This window comes from Chinchilla lanigera, unplaced genomic scaffold (assembly GCF_000276665.1).
Source record: "Chinchilla lanigera isolate Chin_1 unplaced genomic scaffold, ChiLan1.0 scaffold00015, whole genome shotgun sequence".
Classification (NCBI taxonomy): Eukaryota; Metazoa; Chordata; class Mammalia; order Rodentia; family Chinchillidae; genus Chinchilla; species Chinchilla lanigera.
This window is the reverse complement of record NW_004955416.1, coordinates 14,652,304-14,658,303: the sequence shown is the minus strand read 5'-3', so window position 1 is coordinate 14,658,303 and position 6,000 is coordinate 14,652,304. Positions and strand designations below refer to the sequence as shown.

The 6,000-nt window shown below is 47.3% G+C and overlaps 1 long non-coding RNA gene across 1 annotated transcript; it reads right to left on the bottom strand.

The window, feature by feature from the left end:
* Positions 1-315: 315 nt before the first annotated feature.
* LOC106148142 lies at positions 316-5,868 on the bottom strand. Its single transcript, XR_001233316.1, has 2 exons — positions 5,684-5,868; positions 316-657 (listed from the first exon to the last, which is right to left on the bottom strand). It is a non-coding gene; the product is annotated as an uncharacterized LOC106148142 (long non-coding RNA).
* Positions 5,869-6,000: the final 132 nt, after the last annotated feature.

Below are 6,000 nucleotides of genomic sequence, written 5' to 3'. Positions count from 1 at the left end.
TAAGACCCAAGGGAGGAGAGGTTGCACAAGAGAGACACACAGTGAGTTTTAGGACCCAGTTCCTTGGCTGGGACTGCCAAGTGGTAAAATCACTTCCCAAAACACTGCTCCTGGGGTGGTTCCCAAGAGCAACTGTGGCTGCCTTAGCAGAGGGCTGGATTGAAATCCTGAAAGCAGGATATTTGAGGCGTGTGACTATAGTCCCAGCTATGCAGGAGGCTGAGGCAGGAGGATCACCTGAGCCCAAGAGTTTACTGGGCAAACACGGCAAGATCCCATCTCAGAATAAAACAAAACAAAATCACAAAAAAAATGCCAAAACACAAAAACCTGTAAGTTCTTTGTTGAACCACCTAAACAGACAGATAGCCCTGGGAATTCACACTCAGATGAATCCTCTAAGTCAGGGGCTGGCAAATATTTTTCCGGTAACAGGTGAGAGAGTAAATGACTTGGGTTTTGCAGGCTTATGGGCGGGCTTGTCTCCTTGTAACCAATTTTCTTCTGCATTTGTGGCATTAACACAGCCAGAGGCATCACATAAATAGGCAGATATACTTCAATAAAACAAACAGTGGGCCAACGTTGCTTTTTAATCTTGTTACTTTGTGGATAATCTGTTTCTTCTCCTTGGTTACTTTGCAGTTTTGTTACTGTCTGTCAAGGTAAGGATTTTATGTTATTTAGAACTCAAGGGGCTGGGGATTTAGCTCACAGCTCCTGCCTGGCAAGCACAAGGTTGTGAGTTCAATCCCCAGTACCAGAAAAAAAAAAAAAAAGAACTCACAGTATTTTTCAATCTAGACCTATATCAACTAGGATTAGGCCTGGGTGTATCAGCACACGCTCCATGAAATGACCTTAAAAATGATAACAACCTCGTGTGGTGGCACACAACTGTAATCCTAGCACTTGGGAGGCTGAGACAAGAGGATCGCTGTGCTGCAAGTTCAAGACCAGCCTCGGCTACATAGTGATTTCAAGGCCAGTCTCAACTATATACCAAGACCTTGTCTCAAACCAAACCAAAACCACAACAAAAATGGTGACAGTTAATTTCTGTCATATGTGAGAGTTAAGTGCTTACTGCTTTGCCACCCATGGCTTGGACTTCATTGTGCCAGATGGTGACATCTGTGTTCTGAGAGACAAACTAGGGTGAGTGGTGTGGCTCTGTCCTACAGCCTGTGCTTGGCATGCACGAAGCCCTGGGTGCCACCTCTGGCATCAAAAGACAAAAAAAAAAAAAAAAAAAAAAAAATCAAGCCAGCAACAAGATAGAAGATGACAAGAAGGGGAAAATGTTCTTGTGTCCTCCCTCCCCATTCCTCTCTTTCTCTCTCTCTCTCTCTCTCTCTCTCTGGATTATACCCAGGGAGCATGGAGCTATACCCCTGATCCCATTTTATTTTTCAAATTTTGAAGCGGGGCGCCTAGGTTGACCTTCAACGTTCAATATTCCTGCCTCAGCCTCTTGAGTAGCTGGGGTTCCACGCACCATGCCTAATTTGTTCTGTCTCTCATCAAGTTCCCAGAAATGACCATGTGAGCCTTCCTCTACCCCACTGAACAGAACAGCCTCACAGCCACACCTGGATATAGGCAGCTGTATCCACCTTAAAAAAAAAAAAAAAAAAAGAACAGAACAGCCTCACAGCCACACCTGGATATAGGCAGCTGTATCCACCTTAAAAAAAAAAAAAAAAAAATCAATGTTCTCTTGTGTTAGTCTGTGGTACTCATAGTTTATGTTTCATCAGAGGCACTGGAGAGCTTGTTAAAACAGATTGCTGAGCCCCACTTCTGAACCCTGATTCAGCAAGTCTGCCACAGGGCTGAAAGCTTTCTTTCTTTCTTTTTTTCTTTCTTTCTTTCCTTTCTTTCTTGGCACTGAGAATGGAATGCAGAGCCTTCAGGCCGGCCTATTTATTTATTTATTTAAAATTTTGAGACAGGCTCTTGCTAAATCCCTCGGCTGATCTTAAACAAGCAATCCTCCTGCCTCGGCCTCTCACAATGCTGGGGATGACAGGCCAGGCAAGCACCACCACTTGGGCTGAGAATTTCTAGCAAGTTCTCAGGCAGAAGCAGATGGGAGCTGCTCTTTCCAGCCAAACAACTCAATTCAGGCCACCAAATCTCTCACTAATTGAGGCCTTAATTGGTCCACTTGAGTATCAGCCAGGGTCCCAGCAGGGGACAGGTGGCCACTCAAACTGAGTAATTTAAGGAGAAGTTAATTAAGAGGCCAGGACTGGGGGAACACGGTACCCTTGGGGCTAGTTATAGGGTGCTTAGCGCTCTGGGCCTGAGGGCCCTGGGGAGGGACTGCCTGCTGCGCGGAGACTCTTGGGAGGGAGCTGCCGCCAATTCTCAGTGACCCGGCAGAGCCGGCCTGCTCTGGTCTCCTGGCAGTGCCGCGCTGGCCAGACCCGAGCAGAAGCTGCGGGGGACAGCGCGGGCCTGTCTGTGTGTGGTTGTGGCACAGCTTCTCAGGGCAAGAGGAAGGTGAGGGAGGGGACAGAATAGCGGCCAGCCCACCCCAGACGCCCGCCACACCCTCCGCCCTTGCGCTTTGCTAACGTCCCAGAGGGTGGCCCTTTCTTGCTCTCTGAATTTGTCAGTTGCTCCTCCGCATCCCTGGAGCGCTGATTCGTTTTTATTTTTGTCAGTCCATGCTTGCGGTACGAAATGATTACGCTCATGCTGGGGAGTCGGTGCTCCTACACATCTTAATTCCTTTCTCATCCCCTTCCTCCCCTGCCCTCCATCGCTCGGTCCCCTTCCCTTCTTTTTTTTCTTTTTTTAGTTTTTCTCCAGTACCGGGAACTGAACTCACGACCTTGCGCTTGCCAGGCAGGCACTTTTGCCGCTGAGCTAAATCCCCAGCCCCAGTCCCCTTCCCTTCTGTGAAAGATGTCTCCCTGTTTCCTGTTATCTGCATATCTTTTATTTTGCTCTTTATTTATACTCCGGAGACTGATTACCAGCACCCTCCCCTGCTCGCCATAAGTGATCAAATTAGCAGTTTGCCGTCTGCCCCTAGCAAGTACTTAATCCACAGAACTGGCAAATGCTATGAATTGAGGCATTTTTTTCCTTTCAATAAGCTGCGTGTATTAAGATATGCTATATAAAAATTGTTTTGCCTGGGCATGGTGGCGCACACCTATAATCCCAGCACTTGGGAGGCTGAAGCAGGAGGATCGCTGAGTTTGAGGCCAGCCTGGACTATACAGTGAGACCTTGTCTCAAAAATAAAAATTATTTGGTTATGGACTAAGAAAGTGTCCCAGCCCACCTTTCATGGAAGAAGCTTAGAGACAATGACCATCCTAATTATCAAGAACACCCCTGGCACCCAAGTGCACCCCTAAACACCACTATGCCCTGAAAACAGAACAGCTCCTAGAGAAATGACTGAGCACAGCTCTGGGCTGAAATATAACCATGAGTCCTGAACATCTTGTACATAAAAGGAAGGAGACTAAGACAGGGGAGGTCAGGCTGAAAGGACTCACTAGTCACCACTCTGCTGGCCAAAAAGGGAACAATTGGGGCACCAAAAAATACACAGTAGATTAAAAGCTATCAAATATTAAAAGTGCAAGAGGCCAGAATGATTTTCAAAAACCAAAACTTTGCCTGATGTGGTGGTGCGCACTTGTAATCCCTACACTCTGGGAGGCTGAGGCAGGAGGATTGCAAGTTCAGGCTAAACCTGGGCAATTCAGCAATTTGGTGAGACCCCGTGTCAGAGTTAAAAAAGGGCTGGGGATGTAGCTTATGGTGAAGGTCCTGGGTTCAGTCCTCAGTACCGCAAAAGAAACAAGTTAAAGCAAAAACAAAAAAACCCCAAGTCAACCAGAACAATCTATCTCATGGGTCACCTTTAGCAGCTATTAGGGAACCAGCTCATTCTGAAAAGTGGTAAAGAGAATCAAGCATGCACTATCTTTTTCAGGATGAATGTTCTATAAGGTAACAAAATAGGTGGTCAGAGCAAAGGGTTTTTAAAAATTTCTGAAGGAGAATTGATATCATCATTTTGCAACCATTAATGGAATAAAGTCTAGACAGTCATCAGCCAGTAGCTGCTGAATCGGTGTGATATGTGATGACGGCTGATGGGAATTTTTTTACTTTTTTTCGTGTTAGGCAGGTGTTTTACCCCTGGGCTGCATCCCTGGCCCTGATAGGAAGGAAGCTTTAAAAGGAACAGGTCAAGCTGGCAACATCTGAATCCAGTCAGTCTTTACACAAAGATAAGCAAGTGCCTGAAGTGCTGTGAGGGGAATTATGAAATATTCCTGCCAAAAGATTGAAACTGAATCTGATATATAAGAATTTAATACGAGCCAGGCACATCTGTAATCCCAGTATTCAGTAGGCTGAGGCAGGAGGATTGCCACAAGTTTGAGGCCAGCCTGGGGTTCCATAGTGAGTTCAAGACCAGCCTGAACTACATAGTAAGACCCTGACTCAAAAAAGCCAAGTAAATATAAATAAGACACCCAGAATGTGATTCTATAGGATCGATATCAAATAAATTGGAAGAAGCTAGGTGCACACCTGTTATCCTAGTACTCTTGGAGGCTGAGGCAAGAGGATCCAAAGTTCGAGCCCATCCTGGCCAATTTAGTGACTTAGTGATGAGACCCTGTCTCCAAAAAAAAAAAAGGCTGGAGATGCAGCTCAGAATAACTCAGGCAGGAGTGGGCAGAGGGAAAGTGAAACAGGTTTGACCCTGTGTGGACAATTGCTGGCACTGGCTGGTAGCCACGTGGGAGCTTGCTGTACTGTTCCCTCTGTGTGTCACTGGTTTTTCATAACTTAAAAAAACTTACAGTGCAAAAGGATTATTGTTTCTCTTCCCAAGGCATCTGCAGTGTACTGAATTAAACAAACTATCCCTAAATCAAGGGGTTACCTGAGTTCGAGTCCCAATACCTGCTAAAAAAAAAAATCCAAGGGTTATGAATATAATTAACAGTCACTTAAAGAGTCATGGTAAAGCCCTTGTCCCCTTCCCAAGTCCTGGGAAGGTAGATGATCTAATGACTGGATAATAAAAGTTGTCCAACTGGGTGTGGTAGCCCACACCTTTTAATCCCAGCACTCTAGAAGGCTGAGGCAGGAAGACTGGAAATTTGAGCCCAGCCTGGACAACTCAGTGAGTCCTTGCCTCAAAATAAAAACTAAAAAAGGGCTGGGAATGTAGCTCTGTGTGAAGGCCCTGGGTTCAATCCCCGTGCCAAAAGAAATCAACTTGCCAAATCGTGTGGAGGAATATAAAAGCTTTCTCAAGTTATTTTCAGAGTTTTTTTTTTTTGTTGTTGTTTGTTTGTCTTTGTCTTTTTGACACAGGGTCTCCCTACGCAGTTCAGGCTGGCCTTGAGCTCACTTTGTAGCCCAGGCTGGTCTCGAACTCGCAACGATCCTCCTGCCTCAGCCTCCCGAGTGCTGGGATTACAGGCGTGCGCCAACATGCCCGGCTATTTTCAGAGTTAAATGGGCAAAACCTGTGACCACAGCGTCTTGCTCTGTGCGCTTCTCCTGACTCCGGACTGCGGCTCGGCTCGCACACCTTACGGCTCCCAGGCAAAGCGCCCGCAGCCGCCGGTTCCCCCACAACCCCGCCCGCCCCGCGCCGAAGCCTCGTCGGCAGCCCGAGCGCACGCACCGGGAAGTCCTCCCGTCCTTATCTTCACGTCAGGCTGCCCTCTGGGGAGGCCACCTAGTCCTTTTCTTGCCCTTGAGGCTCTTCTGTTGCGTCTGCCTTCCCCGCCTCTTTTCTGGGGACGCGCACCTGACAGCAGCCCTCGGAGCGGCCTCTGCGCTGGAGTCTAACGCAGCCGCCATGTTGAACTCCCAGGCGTCAGCCAATCAGAACTAAGCGGCAGCGCTCGGCCCCTCCCTTTCTACCTCAAGGCGGCTTTAATCGTAATAAATTATAAAAGGCTAAACTGGCACATTAAAGGTCATTTAAGAGCCGGGCGT